The 16668-nt window shown below is 41.1% G+C and overlaps 1 protein-coding gene across 5 annotated transcripts in view; it reads right to left on the reverse strand.

Annotated features, from left to right (window-relative positions):
• Nucleotides 1-16668, reverse strand: part of sulf2a (sulfatase 2a) — a 264808-nt gene that overhangs the window by 235808 nt on the left and 12332 nt on the right. For 2 of the 5 annotated variants that reach the window (XM_061874880.1, XM_061874876.1), the window contains exon 1: nucleotides 1614-1741. The exons of the other annotated variants lie outside the window; for them this stretch is intronic. The gene's annotated coding sequence lies outside the window, so the exon portion shown is untranslated. Of the gene's footprint in view, nucleotides 1-1613; nucleotides 1742-16668 lie in introns of those variants that run through there. 5 annotated transcript variants of the gene reach the window in all.

Below are 16668 nucleotides of genomic sequence, written 5' to 3' on the forward strand. Positions count from 1 at the left end.
AGGTTCGTTCAAATAACATCTCAGTGTCCAAGCACGATTGGTCATGATGACAATGACTCCAGTACATCTCCAGTCTCTATTATTGAGTGGTGTCACCTTAGCAGCTGTCACTGATATCTGCCACCTGTCACCGCACGGACAGAGATGGTGACCGCATCTACGCCATGAGGAACCCGTCCTTTGCCTTTATCAACAGCTTGAGTCAACAGCCGCCGCATTAGCATACAATCCATATTCATGCCAGCGCCTTGGCGGCGTTGCCACCTCTTCTGCGCATTTTCCAGGCACTTTACAAAACGGCATGTCAAGTGCCTTACAAATCCCACGCGGTCACTTTAGTATTCACAGCACGACGGCCGAAAAACAACACCAACAGGTCTCAAGGTCGCCACTCCTACCAATTGTGAGCGGCGTCCCATTTGCTTCACAAAGATAACGACTGAAGGTGAAAAACAGAAACACCCGAGCACAAGTAGCTATGATTTTATGGAAACTTCCTGTTATTGCTGCAACAAATAGTACATGGAGAGACAAAATATTATGCACATCTATAGGTTGGCATGGGCGTTCTTTTGCGTGCGACCAGAACAAGCCTCGGGACAACCTGACAGGTAGACTCAGCGAGAGCATCATCCGCCTTCGGCCCACAGGGGTCTCAGTGAGAAAAAGAGGCCAGTTGAAATGGGGGTTAGAGCTTCCATGGCAGACTGCGTAGTGATAAATAATGAATGCTTTAAGGACATGTATCTCTCTGCGCTTCCATCGTTGCATTTGTTCATCCATATCGCTGCAAACAGCATGGACCATTGAGCAAGGCTGGAGCATTAATATTTCAACCTGTGGGTCACTTTGCAAATCCCCCTTTACTGTCATAACTACCACAGCTTAGTGGTGACACATCCTGTGACCCATAAAGATATGGACAAAACACTTATAGTGAGTATATTCGCTTTAGCCAAAAAATACCAGAAAGATTTTTTTTTTAATGATAGGAGCAACAAATGGATTAGCGACTATAAAACAAACAAAAAAAGGCATCTCTAAACTAAACAACCCGAAAGTGTCCTGCGTTTAGGCGAACTGATTCAGCCTTGTAGTTCTGCCTCTAAATTTAGACATCCCATTCCACAGCGTTCAGCAACTGTCCTGATTATATTTGGCTGAGTAAGCCCAGACTGAGACAATGAGTTTAGCGTGTTTTAAAAAGCGCCCCCCATGGAGACAAAGAGTCCACACCTGAGTGCTGAGGAAGCGTAAGAGACTCCCCCGCCGCACCTCCTTGAATGCTCATCACAACAGAGAAGCGTAAAAATGTACAAACGCAAGACAAACAGTTTGTTCAAGAAGCCCAAACAGTAACAACTTGTATAGTAAGTATATATTTTAAAGAATGCATAACAAACAGGCAATTCCAGTCTTGGTGATGAATACCCCACTGAGCGTCACTGGTAATGACTTCATGCACACATCTCAGGAATACATCAGATTATTCAAGTGTAAACTAGGGCATAAGACACAGTCCCAGAGAGGAACAAGTGGCCACATACAGACTACACATGCTCCCGTTTTTCTTCCAATATGTATCGCATGCACACCAACAGAATAACACACACCTGCTCCTGCAAGTTCGTAGCATCTAGTCCCGTCCGGTCTGTTCAGATCCGGTCGCCCGCGCAGACAGAGTGAGGCTCGCTCTCACCCCCCGCGCAGCCCCGTTGCAGATAGCTTACTGTTATAGACGCACTGACAAGTGAAAGGACGGAGGCGTGGTCTCACATGGGATAAATACAAGAGGGAGGGAAAGAGGGAGGAGAGCAGTTCCCTCAATCTACAATTCAATATTGCCCGAATTGTTTCCTCCAGACCTTCTCTTTTTCTTCACTTGTCATGCAGCATCTTGTCACAGATGTTATCTTGGATTTTTACATCCTTCACCTCACCGGCTCTACGTCCAGTTTTTAGCTTTCTATCTCGTGAGATGCTTACTTTTGTCTGGCCATCTGTTGGAGCCAGTGGGATTCAACTATTCACACGATGATAAAGGCAGAGGCACACAGGGGATCGAAAGAAAGAAATGGGAGGTAATGAGGGATCCATCTTAGTGGTGCAGGGGTGCGGGGAGGAAAGACTCGCACAGCCTGGCACACACATAATATCCATCAGACTGGCACCTCTGAGGCCAGGAAGCTGCACAGCGGGTCTATTGGTGCGTTCCATTTGTACTAGGGCAGTCAGAATTTTCGAGTTTCTAGTGGAAAGTTTGAACTGGAACGCCCGCCGAGGTCTGATTTTCACTGGGTCTCTGCAGGTTTCAACGTGTCAAATTTAATACTTTTTAAGACTTTTTTTTAAGACCATGTTGAAAATAATTTAAGACCATTTCGCATCCATACAGAGAAAAAATACAAAGTAAAATCAGAGGTCCAGAATAAATTTTAAGTATATGACTTCAATCACTGCTCTTTCACTCAGTGGCCTAGTGCAGTGTTTATAGTGTGCCGTGAGATACAGTCTGGTGTGCCGTGGGAGAATATCTAAATTCACCTATTTGGGTTAAAAATATTTTTTGCAAACCAGTAATCACAGTCTGCAAATGATGTGTTGTTGTTGAGTGTCGGTGCTGTCTAGAGCTCGGCAGAGTAACCGTGTAATACTCTTTCATATCAGTAGGTGGCAGCAGGTAGCTTTTGTAGATGTCGGAAACAGTGGGAGGCAGCGTGCAGGTAAAAAGGTATCTAATGCTTAAACTAAAAATAAAAAAAAGGTGAGTGCCCCTAAGAAAAGGCATTGAAGCTTAGGGACAGCTATGCAAAACGAAACTAAAACTCAACTGATTGCAAAGTAAACAAAAACAGAATGCTGGACAACAGCAAAGACTTAGTGTGGAGCAAAGACGGCGTCCACAATGTACATCCGAACATGACAATCAACAATGTCCCCACAAAGAAAGATGAAAAAAAAACTGAAACATTCTTGATTGCTAAATCAAAGTAGACGCGGGAAATATCGCTCCAAAAAAGACATGAAACTGCCACAGGAAAATACCATCAAAAGAGGAAAAGCCACCGAAATAGGAGCGCAAGACAAGAACTAAAACACTACACACAGGAAAAATGCAAAAAAGTCAGGGTGTGATGTGACAGGTGGTGACAGTACACCTACTTTGATAAAAGAGCTATATCGATGCATGCTTGGTTATGGTTTAAAGTCATATCCAACAATTGCGACAACGACTTTTTACTGTCAACTGAGTTTTGTTTTTTAATGATTTCTGCTGGTGGTGTGCTTCCGCATTTTTTCAAAGCAAAGAATGTGCCTTGGCTCAAAAAAGGTTGAAAAACACTGACCTAGTGGTTAGAGTATCCCCCCTGAGATCGGTAGGTTGGGAGTTCAAACCCCGGCCGAGTCGTACCAAAAACTATAAAAATGGAACCGAATACCTCCCTGCTTGGCACTCAGCGTCAAGGGTTGGAATTGGGGGTTAAATCACCAAAAATGATTACCGGGCGCGGCACCGCTGCTGCCCACTGCTCTCCTCACCTCCGGGGGGTGAACAAGGGGATGGGTCAAATGCAGAGGACAGATTTCACCACACCTAGTGTATGTGTGACAATCAATGGTACTTTAACTTTAACATTGGAAAACAAAATGGTTAAACTAACTAAAAACACCAGGAGATTCTCTGGTGTAAACTTTCCATCCATCCATCCATCCATTTTAAACTGCTTGTCCCTTACGGGGTCGCAGAGTTGGGGGGAGGTGAAGGGGGGTGGGGCTGGAGCTTATCTCAGCTGCATTCGGGCGGTAGGCGGGGTACACCCTGGACAAGTCGCCATCTCATCGCAGGGCCAACACAGATAGACAGACAACAATCACACTCAAACTAATTGAAAAAAACATTAGCAAACATCGTAACAGCCAATTTTTAGATTTAGCTAAATGGTTAACTTTTCCTATCTTGCCGATTGTATTGTACCATATGTCCCGTCAAGAAATCTGTGTTCAAAGGACACCGGCTTATTAATGATTCCTAAAGCCCCAAAAAAGTCTGCGGGCTATAGAGCGTTTTCCGTTCGGGCTCCAGTACTCTGGAATGCCCTCCCGGTAACAGTTCAAGATGCTACCTCAGTAGAAGCATTTAAGTCTTACCTTAAAACTCATTTGTATACGCTAGCCTTTAAATAGACCTCGTTTTTAGACCAGTTGATCTGCCGCTTCTTTTCTCTTTCTCCTCTGTCCGGCCCTCCCTTGTAGAAGGGGTCCGGTCCGATGGCCATGGATGAAGTACTGACTGTTCGGAGCCAGGACCCAGGATGGACCGCTCGTCGGGACCCAAGATGGACCGCTCGCCTGTGTATCGGTTGGGGACATCTCTACGCTGCCGATCCGACTCCGCTTGGGATGGTTTCCTGTGGACAGGACTCTCGCTGCTGTCTTGGATCCGCTTTGAACTGAACTCTCGCGGCTGTGTTGGAGCCACTATGGATTGAACTTCCACAGTATCATGTTAGACCCGCTCGACATCCATTGCTTTCAGTCCCCTGGGGGACCGAAAGAGGACATTTGAGGTCCTCTCCAAGGTTCTCATAGTCATCGTCACTGCCGTCCCACTGGGCGTGAGTTCTCCTTGCCCACTGGGTGTGAGTTTTCCTTGCCCTTATGTGGGTTCTTCCGAATTGAGCAAACCGATAAAAACATCTACAGTACTTCTGTATCTGCACAAAGATGTGAAAAACAGTGTGTGCAGATAGAGTGATTGTCTAAAAAGAATGAAGGCGGTTATGGCTTGCAAGTTTAAAATAGAATTTGGATGTGAATAATGTGGATAACATTTAAATATGCTCCACTCATTTTGTATCTGGTGTGTATAAATACATTTTTACCTGTTTTTTGTGACATTTTTTAAAAACATATTGCTAATACACAAGGATTAGTTTTTATTTAGGCATGACAAGATCCATCCATCCATCCATCTTCTAACGCTTATTCCCTTTGGGGTCGCGGGGGGCGCTGGTGCCTATCTCAGCTACAATCGGGCGGAAGGCAAGGTACACCCTGAACAGGTCGCCACCTCATCGCAGGGCCAACACAAATAGACAAGACAACATTCACACCCACATTCACACAATAGGGCCAATTTAGTGTTGCCAATCAACCTATCCCCAGGTGCATGTCTTTGGAGGTGGGAAGAAGCCGGAGTGCCTGGAGGGAACCCACACATTCACGGGTAGGACATGCAAACTCCACACAGAAAGATCCAGAGGCTGGGATTGAACCCAGGACTACTCCGGACCTTCGTATTGTGAGGCAGACGCACTATAAACAGTTTGACACAAAGGGAAATTAAATCTACAGATAATTTAATGAATCAAAAAATAATCAATCGATTAATCTCTTTAAGAAATAATCGTTAGATGCATCCCTAGTTCATACACACATTTACAAAGTGCTCACTGCAAAAGTGTAACAGCAGCCACATTCCTCTGCTTTTTTGGTTGTTTTGACATTATTACCCTCTATGAAAGACCATTTTAGGAACTATTTCTACTAGGGGTGTGGGAAAAAATGTATTTCAATTTGAATCACGATTCTCACGTTGTGCGATTCAGAATCGATTCGCATTTTTAAAAAGTCGATTTTTTGTTTTGTTTGTTTTTTGTTTTTTTATCAATCCAACAAAACAATACACAGTAATACCATAACAATGCAATCCAATTCCAAAACCAAACCTGACCCAGCAACACTCAGAACTGCAATAAACAGAGCAATTGAGAGGAAACACAAACACGACACAGAACAAACCAAAAGAAGTTAACCAAAAATGAATATAATCAACAACAGTTTCAATATTAGTAATAATTTCAGCATAGCAGTGATTAAAAATCCCTCATTGACATTATCATTAGACATTTATAAAAATTTTAGTGTCACAATGGCTTACACTTGCATCACATCTCATAAGCTTGAAAACACACTGTGTCCAATGTTTTCACAAAGATAAAATAAGTCATATTTTTGGTTCGTTTAATAGTTAAAACAAATTTGCATTATTGCAATCAGTTGATAAAACATTGTCCTTTACAATTATAAAAGCTGTTTACAAAAATCTACTACTCTGCTTGCATGTCAGCAGACTGGGGAAGATCCTGCTGAAATCCTATGTGTTGAATGAATAGAAAACCCTTTTAAATTGGGAAAAAAATCGTTTTTGAATCGAGAATCGTCTTGAATAAAAAAAAAAATCGATTTTGAAGCGAATCGTGACCCAAGGAATCGATATTGAATTGAATCGTGGGACACCCAAAGATTTGCAGCCCTAATTTCTACAGGCGAAAAAAAGCACATGGAGGCAGCATTTTGCTCTGATTTCACCTGATTTCCTTTGCCCCTCCGTCCACCCAGGCGTTTGAGTCCGAGGCAACAGTAATGCAGAAATGTATCCACATGCACGCAAATCCACAAAACTCGTTTTCGACGAAGCAAACCCAATAAATCAAGATAGATAATCCTATAACCAAGATGATACCAAGAGGAAAAGGACATGTCAAAATCACACAGAAGGACAAGGCGTGTTCCTTGAATCACTCCCAATGAGGTAAGAGAAACGTCCTGATTGTTGTATCCCAGATATTTCTCCGGGGTACAGGTGTCACCTCCTAACCCTGACCAGGAAGGGAGAGGCAAATTGACACGCCAAGGCATCAGTCAATGTCCTCAATGGTACTCCCATGATGGATGCAACTGTTCATCCTTTTCTGCAGGTTATTTAGATGCAGTCACCGCGAGAGAGATTAGTGATGGAGAACTCCTCGCCTCTCCTCCCTTGCCATCCGAACAACATCCCTCTAATCTATTATCTGAATTTTGTGGCATTTCTCCATGGAAATTTGCGACTGGGGTGGAAAAAGATTAATTGTCAACCCCCGCTCAGTGTTTTCAATTACAAAGCCTACAATGAATCATTTATCCGTCAGCTTGGCCAAACTGAAGTTGTGTCACTGAAAAAGAGATTACGACCATAAAAATTCTACACCATATTCTACTGCTATGCAGATTCACAGGAACAATACATTTTCTTCTTCCTCAATTGAAGGTAGATCATAACCTCCTTGAGGCAAAGTATGTATTTATCTTGATGCATAGCAGATAATGTTTGAGGCCAAGGGGCTGCTTCTAAAAACCAGTCATCCAACTTTTCGAATATGCTGGATTCCAGACAAAGCCCCCGAGACAGTCTTGTTTTTAGTGAGTGGGGCCGACATGCCAACACAGCATCCCAGTGACACTACTTAGGCACATGGATTATTTATGCTCCCACTCCTTTGCTCACACGCTTTTCAGAAGCAACGTCCCGCCTGCTTTCAATTGGATTTAGAATAGATCAACAGATGTATTCCAAATCCCGGATATGAACAAAAGTCTCAGATGGAGTGAAAAAATGTAATGAGGAGACATGGGAGAAAAATATTAAAACAATTACTTGGGTTTTTACAGACACAATAAAAGCCTTGAGGATTATATGTTGAGTTTTTTGGGGGGACTAGAACTGAGTGAGACCTTGCCCAGAAGCATTTTATAATAATAAAGAAGCAGGTGCATACATAACCAGAAATGATGGCGTAGAAAGACAACGGCATTCCATCGTGCTGAGATTGTGTCCTTGACTGGGAGTGTGTGGTTACAAATGAATTTGTTCCTTTTCTGTACCAACCGTGCCAGGCTGATAAAATATTCCCTTGCCAGCTGGCTGCATAAGGAGTGGTGCAGATGAAGTATACTGTATTATACTCCTCACACAGTCTCTCTCGCTGCTCCAATTATTCTTTGTTATTGGCTCATGGTCACAAATGTTCTCGCTCGCCACTACATTGATCCAACTACTCCTTGTGTGTAACATTTTTAAAAGAGTCAAGATATGTAGAGCTCTTCTTCTTGAAGCTTTCAAAATGTCATGGATTTGACAAAATTTCCTTGAAATTATCAATGTAATAATTAGTTTGTTATTATGTTTTAAAGGGAATGAGGGGGATGTTTTGTTAAATGGTCTCTTACAACTCATTAACGGCCTACTGAAATGAGATTTTCTTATTTAAACGGGGATAGCAGGTCCATTCTGTGTGTCATACTTGATAATTTCGCGATATTGCCAAATTTTTGCTGAAAGGATTTAGTACAGAATATCGACGATAAAGTTTGCAACTTTTGGTCACTAATAAAAAAAGCCTTGCCTGTACCGGAAGTAGCAGACGATGTGCGCGTGACGTACGGGTTGTGGAGCTCCTCACATCCTCACATTGTTTATAATCATAGCCACCAGCAGCAAGAGCAATTCGGACTGAAGAAGCGAAGATTTTCCCATTAATTCGAGTGAGGATGAAAGATTCGTGGATAAGGAAAGTTAGAGTAAAGCACTAGAAAAAAAAAAGGTGACGGCAGTGGGAGCGATTCAGATGTTATTCGACACATTTACTAGGATAATTCTGGAAAATCCCTTATTTGCTTATTGTGTTACTAGTGTTTTAGTGAGATTATATAGTCATACCTGAAAGTCGGAGGGCTGCGGTGACCGCCAGTGTCTCTGAAGGAACCCATATGGAAAAGCCAAGAAAGTCACTGCTGCCTTTTTGACAGTTGCTGCAGGAGGACGCAAACTCCGCTCAAGTCTCCGGTGAAAGCAGACTTAATATCACAATTTTCTCATCCAAAAACTTCCTGGTTGACATGTGGTAGAGAAAAATGTTCGCTTGAGCACTCTGTTCCATATTAAAGCTTCACAACAAACAAAGAAACACCGGCTGTGTTTTGGTTGCTAAAGGCAGTTGCAATCCACCCCTTTTCACCAACAGCATTCTTCTTTATAGTCTCCATTATTAATTGAACAAATTGCAAAAGATTCAGCAACACAGATGTCCAAAATACTGTGTAATTACGCGATTAAAGCAGACGACTTTTAGCCGTGATCGGTGCTGGGATAACATGTCCGCTACGACCGGTGACGTCATGCGCACGTGTCATCATACGAGTCATCATTCCGCGACATTTTCAACAGTATACCTCGCAGGAAATTTAAAATTGCAATTTAGTAAACTAAACTGGCCGTATTGGCATGTGTTGCAATGTTAATATTTCATTATTGGTATATAAACTATCAGACTGTGTGGTCGGTAGTAGTGGGTTTCAGTAGGTCTTTAATGCTGCCCATAGTTGTCATAATGCAGATGTAGTACTAAATAAGGATGGATCCCAAAATCTGCCTTTTTATATGTACCCATTCCGTCGGATTTACGCAAAACTGAACAGTACTACATTTCGATACATTTGTTGAATGTAACGTCGCGTCTGGTTGCTCGCACTTGGCAAGCAAACAAGCGTATTTAATTGCTCAATTCTTTGTTGATGCACCGTTAGCAGAAATTACAGCCTCAAGTCTTATTGAATTCAATACCAGCTATCTTTGGGCAGTTTTGCCCATTCCTTTTTGCAGCACCTTTGAAGCTACATCTGGTTGATGGGAAGCATTTTTTTTCATTCGGGATGTCGCAGTACATTGCTCCATTCGTCTTAGTCTAGTCAGGGAGGTGACCAAGAACCCGATTGTCTTTGTGAAGAGAAGAACCCTCCAGAAGGACATTCATCTCTGCAGAAATCCACCAATCAGGCCTGTATAGAACAGCGGCCAGACTTCTTCGTAAAATGTTTCCAAAAATGCACCTAAAAGACTCTCAGATCGAGGTGGTGGCAGCATCATGATGTGTGGATGTTTTTCAGTGGCAGGAACTGGGAGACTAATAGGATAGAGGGAAAGATAAATGCAGCAATATACAGAGACATGCTGGATGAAAACCATTGCTTCCCACACACTCTGATGGAGCTTGATAGGTGCTGCAAAAACTAAAGCGAAAAGAGGAATGGGCAAAAATGTCCAAAGATGTGTGTGCCAATTTTGTGGCATTGTATTAAGAAGTATTGGAGGCTGTCATGTCTACCAAAGGTACATCTGCAATGTATGAGCAAAGGGTCATGAACATTTGATTTTTGAGTTTTTTTAATAAATCTGCAAAAAAAATCTACATTTCTGTTTTTTGGGGTTTTTTTGTCAAGCTCGGATGCTGGGTGTTCATTAATGAGAAATAAATTCATGTTTTTTTTTATTTTAGCAAATGTCTTCAATGAAACAAAGAGCAAAAAATCTAAAGAGGTCTGAATACTTACCATACCCACTGTGTGTACAAACCCCGTTTCCATATGAGTTGGGAAATTGATTTAGATGTAAATATAAACGGAATACAATGATTTGCAAATCCTTTTTAATCCATATTCATTTGAATGCACTACAAAGACAAGATATTTGATGTTCAAACTCATAAACTTTATTTTTATTTTTTTGCAAAGAATTATTTACTTCAGAAATTTATGCCAGCTACACGTGACAAAGAAGTTGGGAAAGGTGGCAATAAATACTGATAAAGTTGAGGAATGCTCATCAAACACTTATATGGAACATAACAGCTTCCATGAAATGCTAAGTAATTCACAAACAAAGATGGGGTGAGGGTCACCACTTTGTAAGCAAATTGTCGAACAGTTTTAGAACAACATTTCTCAACGACCTATTGCAAGGAATTTAGGGATTTTACCATCTACGGTCCGTAAAATCATCAAAAGGTTCAGAGAATCCGGAGAAATCACTGCATGTATGCGATGATATTACGGACCTTTGATCCCTCAGGCGGTACAGCATCAAAAACCGACATTAGTGTGTAAAGGATATCCCCACATGGGCTCAGGAACACTTCATAAAACCACTGTCAGTAACTACAGTTGGTCGCTACATCTGTAAGTGCAAGTTAAAACTCTACTATGCAAAGCCAAACCCATTTACCAAACTTTTCTGGGCCCGAGCTCAACTAAGATGGACTGATGCAAAGTGAAAAAGTGTTTTGTGGTCTGACGAGTCCACATTTCAAATTATATTTGGAAACAGAGGACGTGGTGTCCTCCAGAACAAAGAGGAAAATAATCATTCGGATTGTTAAAGGCGCAAGGTTCAAAAGCCAGCATCTGTGATAGTATGGGGGTGCAGTAGTGCCCAAGGCATGGGTAACTTACACATCTGTAACGGCACCATTAATGCTGAAAGGTCCATGCAAGTATTGGAGCAAAATATGTTGTCATCCAAGCAACGTTATCATGGACGCCCCTGCTTATTTCAGCAAGACAATGCCAAGCCACGTGTAACAACAGCGTGGCTTTGTAGTAAAAGAGTGCGGGTACTTTCCTGGGCCGCCTGCAATCCAGACCAGTCTCCCATTGAAAATGTGTGGAGCATTATGAAGCCTAAAATAAGACAGCGGGGATCCCGGACTGTTGAACGACTGAAGCTTTACATAAAACAAGAATGGGAAAGAATTCCACTTTCAAAGCTTCAACAATTAGTTTCCTCAGTTCCCAAACGTTTATTGAGTGTTGTTAAAAGAAAAAGTGATGTAACACAGTGGTGAACATGCCCTTTCCCAACTACTTTGGCACATGTTGCAGCCATGAAATTCAAAGTTAATTATTTGCAAAAAAAAATAAAGTTTATGAGTTTGAAACATCAAATATCTTGTCTTTGTAGTGCATTCAATTGAATATGGGTTGAAAAGGATTTGCAAATCATTGTATTCCGTTTATATTTACATCTAACACAATTTCCCAACTCATATGGAAACAGAGTTTGTAAATTGCATGGATTTTTAGGAATAGGTAAAGTTAACTATGTTCTAAAAGTAGGTTTGTTGTGCTTAACTTTGTGACTAACTAAAATGTGTTTAAAATAAGTCAACTGACGCATAAGCTAAATACTTAGACATGTGTACATCCAGGCAAACGATGCACATCACATATTGTTCCATCAGTGTACAAAATATTCTGTGCTTATTTATCATGTTATATATCCCACATGTCATGTTTACATATACATGCCTTGTAAAGGGTGTTTTAACATATGCTTTAACATAACCTACATTACAAAAAAGTAATATATCTAGAGATTATTGATTTATCAGTCCAAAGACCGACCAGACACTAAACTGCCAAAACCAGGATAACTATATAAACAAGGTATAATTACTAAGAGAGACACACTTGGGGAAAAATGCAGGGATCGTGAAGGTGTTGACTGGCAAACACAGGAGTGCATGGGTGACAAGACCAAGTAAAGGTAATGAGAGAAAGTGGGATAAAAAAAAGGACACATGCAAAAAACATTGGACAATCCTGACCATAACACAGAAAACTTCAACCAAGAACTAAAGAAGCACTAAGTTTACAAGCTCAAAAAAGAAAATCCTAGTCCAAATTGCTTGACAATTCAAACACAATTAAATAGTTTCATACTTCTCTGATTGTGTGAATCCAAACTAAGCATGATCAGCCTTGCAAATGCATTGTGTATTGAGTCCAGCCTTGTGTATTTGCTCTAGTTGAATCACAAGCATCTACAGTATCTCATGGCCTCTGAACACTTGGGACAGTTTATTAGTTTAACCTTTACTGGGGTACAATAGTAAATTGTGTTGTATAAAAAGTTTTACTGTGTTGTAGAGGAATGACTGCAATTAAAATCTACACAAACATCATATCTCACTGGATTAGAAAACCACCTAGGGATTTATTGTGCACTCTTCCGAAACAATTGTCAGCATTAGATGACAGTGATGTCTTGTAATTGGAAATGGAACATTTTCCGTGACAGTCTCTTTGAAGGACCTCAAGTGGTTTGATCATCAGCCATTGGAAAAATTTGGAAGCATGTTTCTCTTCCAGTGATTATCAAGGGAGAACAACATTGATCGTAAATGATTGTCACCCACTGTTTTCAGGATTTCCTCGACATTGTCAATGAAACACAACCTTTGTTTAGCCTCTAACCACTTTTTTAGCGAGGATGTTAAGAATGAAAACTTTCTCCACATGAAGAAAATCCAAGACGTGTTCCAATAACCATGGGGCTTAAATCGCTGTCTGTGCTGCAATTGATTTGTACAGAGCGGGAGTGAAAGCATTTGTTGTAAACAGAGCTCATCTTTTCAATTGCCTTGTATATAAAAACATTCCAGCATCAATAACTGTGGATATTGGCATCAACTACTGTGGCATGCTTTATAAATTCTAAAGCTATACAAAAAATACAAGACGCTTCAAGTAGTACTCATGTTACAGTGCAGTGTAGTGTTTACGTCTGAGCAATCGAGTGGCATATTCTGCTTTTGACCTTCGTAGGAGAGGATTTCAGATGCTTATGAAGAACATTTAGATTCCTGCTGAAAGAACATTGTGTTCTCACTATTTGGTTTTATTTTCCTTAGAATCTTGCAGCACCTTTAAACTCTTTGAGCAACTGTGTTGGATTAAATGCATTGAGAGCGAAATGACGACATGGCCGCAAATCTTCTAGTCTAGAGGTTGGTTTTTGTCCACGGGCAGTCCCACTCAATTGTGTTTTTTTTTATATTCCCAGGAGAACTGAAAATAAACATGAGTGAAGACTTTCGTATGACAAAATACACTGGAGGGAATAATACTTTTGTATATTTATAAGACCTGATCAGACCATTGTTTAAAAATATTTTCATCCAATCTTGGAATATGCATATTAAAGACCAACGTGCAACTATCAGTAACAAATGCTGCTATAAGCATTTTTTAATGCTGAGTCTGAATCAATTGACGAGTGTGCAGGTGTACCTTATGTTGTGACCAGGTGAATCTACATAATGTTTATGAAGTTTTTTTTTTTAACCTGTCTGGGAAAAAAAATACTTAAAGATTTATATTTACACAGTGTACAGTATAAGATGATTTATGATACTTTTGGAGAGGGTAGGGCATGTTTTTATTCGCAATCTGGGAATGCCTCCCCAATCAACCATCGTTCGGACAGGAGCAAAATTTAATCCAGATCATATCCAATACGTACTTTCTGGACCACAAGGAAGTGTTTTAAATACATGGAGCAAAATTTACGCATGATTTACTCCAGATCATATTCAATGCGTATTGTCTGGACCACAATAAAGTCTTTTAAATATGGATTATAATCATCAAAGGGCCCCTAAAAATAAAGCTGACAAATTGATTGTATTTGGTTGAATCCACCAGTCTGTTCAAGTAAGCCGCAGAAGGACCACAATTGAAGAACTTCTTGCAAACAGTGGGATCCACAAATCAAGGAGCACCCACCATTACACAAATTACTCACCCTTCTTCCCGAGAGGTCTGCGATCTCAAGGATTTTAAGGCGCTTTGGGCCAAGAGCCAGCATATCTCCAGATAATTAGCTGAACTCTCTTTGACGCTGTGTTATTTGCATTCCTAATGTACAGTGTTCAGCGTAATGTCTGCCAAACATTATAAATAAGACGCACTTGTGGGCTTGTATAACAAGGCACCCCAGTGTTTTCAGCACAAATACATTGGTAATCAGTTTATAGCGTCTGGGGAGGTAAATCACTGGGACTGACAATTACACACTAAAACTACAAGAACATCGGTCTGGATTTGTTTATATATACAGTGGGGCAAAAAAGTAGTTAGTCAGCCACCGATTGTGCAAGTTCTCCCACTTAAAATGAGGACAGGGGTCTGTAATTTTCATCATAGGTACACTTCAACTGTGAGAAACAGAATGTGAAAAAAAATCCAGGAATTCACATTGTGGGAATTTTAAAGAATTTATTTGTAAATTATGGTGGAAAATAAGTATTTGGTCAACCATTCAAAGCTCTCACTGATGGGGATTTTGGCTCAAAATCTCACGATACATGGCCCCATTTATTCTTTCCTTAACACGGATCAATCGTCCTGTCCCCTTAGCAGAAAAACAGCCCCAAAGCATGATGTTTCCACCCCCATGCTTCACAGTAGGTATGGTGTTCTTGGGATGCAACTCAGTATTCTTTTTCCTCCAAACACGACGAGTTGAGTGTATACCAAAATGGATACATGGATGATAGAGCAGAAGATAGGGAGAATGTCATGTGGTCAGATGAAACCAAATATGTTGGTAAGAGTCATGGATGCATGGGATTCTGGGTAATTGTTATGTTGCGTTTATAATGTGTTACAGTGCGGATGTTCTCCCGAAAGGTGTTTGTCATTCTGGTTTGGTGTGGGTTCACAGTGTGGCGCATATTAGTAAGAGTGTTAAAGTTGTTTATATCACAACCTTCAGTGTAACCTGTATGGCTGTTGAACAAATATGCCTTGCAGTCGTTTACGTGCATCTCCGGAAGCCACATACAACATGTTGCTGGTCTGGCAAGCTGTTTGCACATGTGGTAGAAGGCGTCAAAGGCAGTGACTTCATAACACACCCATATTATTGTTAACTACGTGACCATCAGCAGATATTCGCGAGAATGGTTACGGCTCCCACTGTCTTCTTTATTTTGTGAAACCGGTCAAAATGGCTCTTTGAGTGGTAAAGGTTGCTGACCCCTGATGTAGGTAAATCTAAGGAATATAAAATCAGTATGTTGATGAATCGTTTCACCCCTAATTCTAAGAACGGCTTTGAACTATGTCAAAACACAAGCATTCCATTGCAGTTTCAAGTGTACTGAAATGCAAATCCTTAAGTCAGTGGTGAAACTGAAGGGCCTGATTTGTAAATCACAAGACTTTATACAGATATGTAAATTAGCAAGCATGCATGTTTGGTGTTCTCAATAATTAATGGTTTGTTTGTGCCAGATTGGACTTTTCTTCTCTTTTGTGTAGCTACTATATGTGCATTTGCGAGCAAAACTTATGCAGAGGGGAGGTGGCATGGTTTAAGCTAGATGAATGACACCAGAATGGAACATCAATAACAGCAGCAGGGAGCTGTCCTAATATTTTTACCACTGTAATCCTAGATACTACATATCAAGAGCAAAAATGAAGATGTTTTATGGGGCGTTAGTCACTGAGCATATGCACGCCGTTTACCAGGCTCTGCAGAGTGACACTTTAAAGCCCACTTAAAACTGCCTCATCTTATTTCTACCCAGTGGCCAAGTCTGAATAGCTGCCCTGAAGCAGCCCTGCAAGCAGACTAATGACAAGTGGAAGGATGAAATAATAACTCCTTCCCCGGGAGAGGGCGCAAGATGATGAATTGTGCAACATCTCATTGGGCGATGTATTTTAAGGACGTCACCGCATAGGGCGGGGAAAGAGCTGATGCTGACAGAGCAGAAGGTTGCTTATTAAAGTCCGTCTTTCTGTACGGCTGTGTGACAACTCGCCCCTTAATGAGCTGTCTGAAGTCAAACAAGAGAAATACCAACACAATAAATTACGGGGCTCATTGCTTCCCGTTTGCCTGCGCTCAGATACGCCTGAGTAATCTCTCCATCAGGCCTGGCACCATCCAGAATGAGATTCCATCAAATGACATCCTGCAATTGGCAGGTTCATTTGCATAACTACTCTGGATATCCCCAACCTAACTGGTGGCGTGTTTTTCTGCAGTTAATTAGATTCTGGAATTAGTTTTTCTGCCCCCCCAAATAGAAAATATACAAAACACTACCTCCCTATTCCGCTTGGTCTTTTATTCTCATTTGGAAGTGACAAGATAAAATTGTGTACGAGGGTAATTGCATGGCACTGCATGAATTGGAATTACGACTGGTGTGAGAG

This window comes from Nerophis ophidion, linkage group LG16 (assembly GCF_033978795.1).
Source record: "Nerophis ophidion isolate RoL-2023_Sa linkage group LG16, RoL_Noph_v1.0, whole genome shotgun sequence".
NCBI lineage: Eukaryota > Metazoa > Chordata > Actinopteri > Syngnathiformes > Syngnathidae > Nerophis > Nerophis ophidion.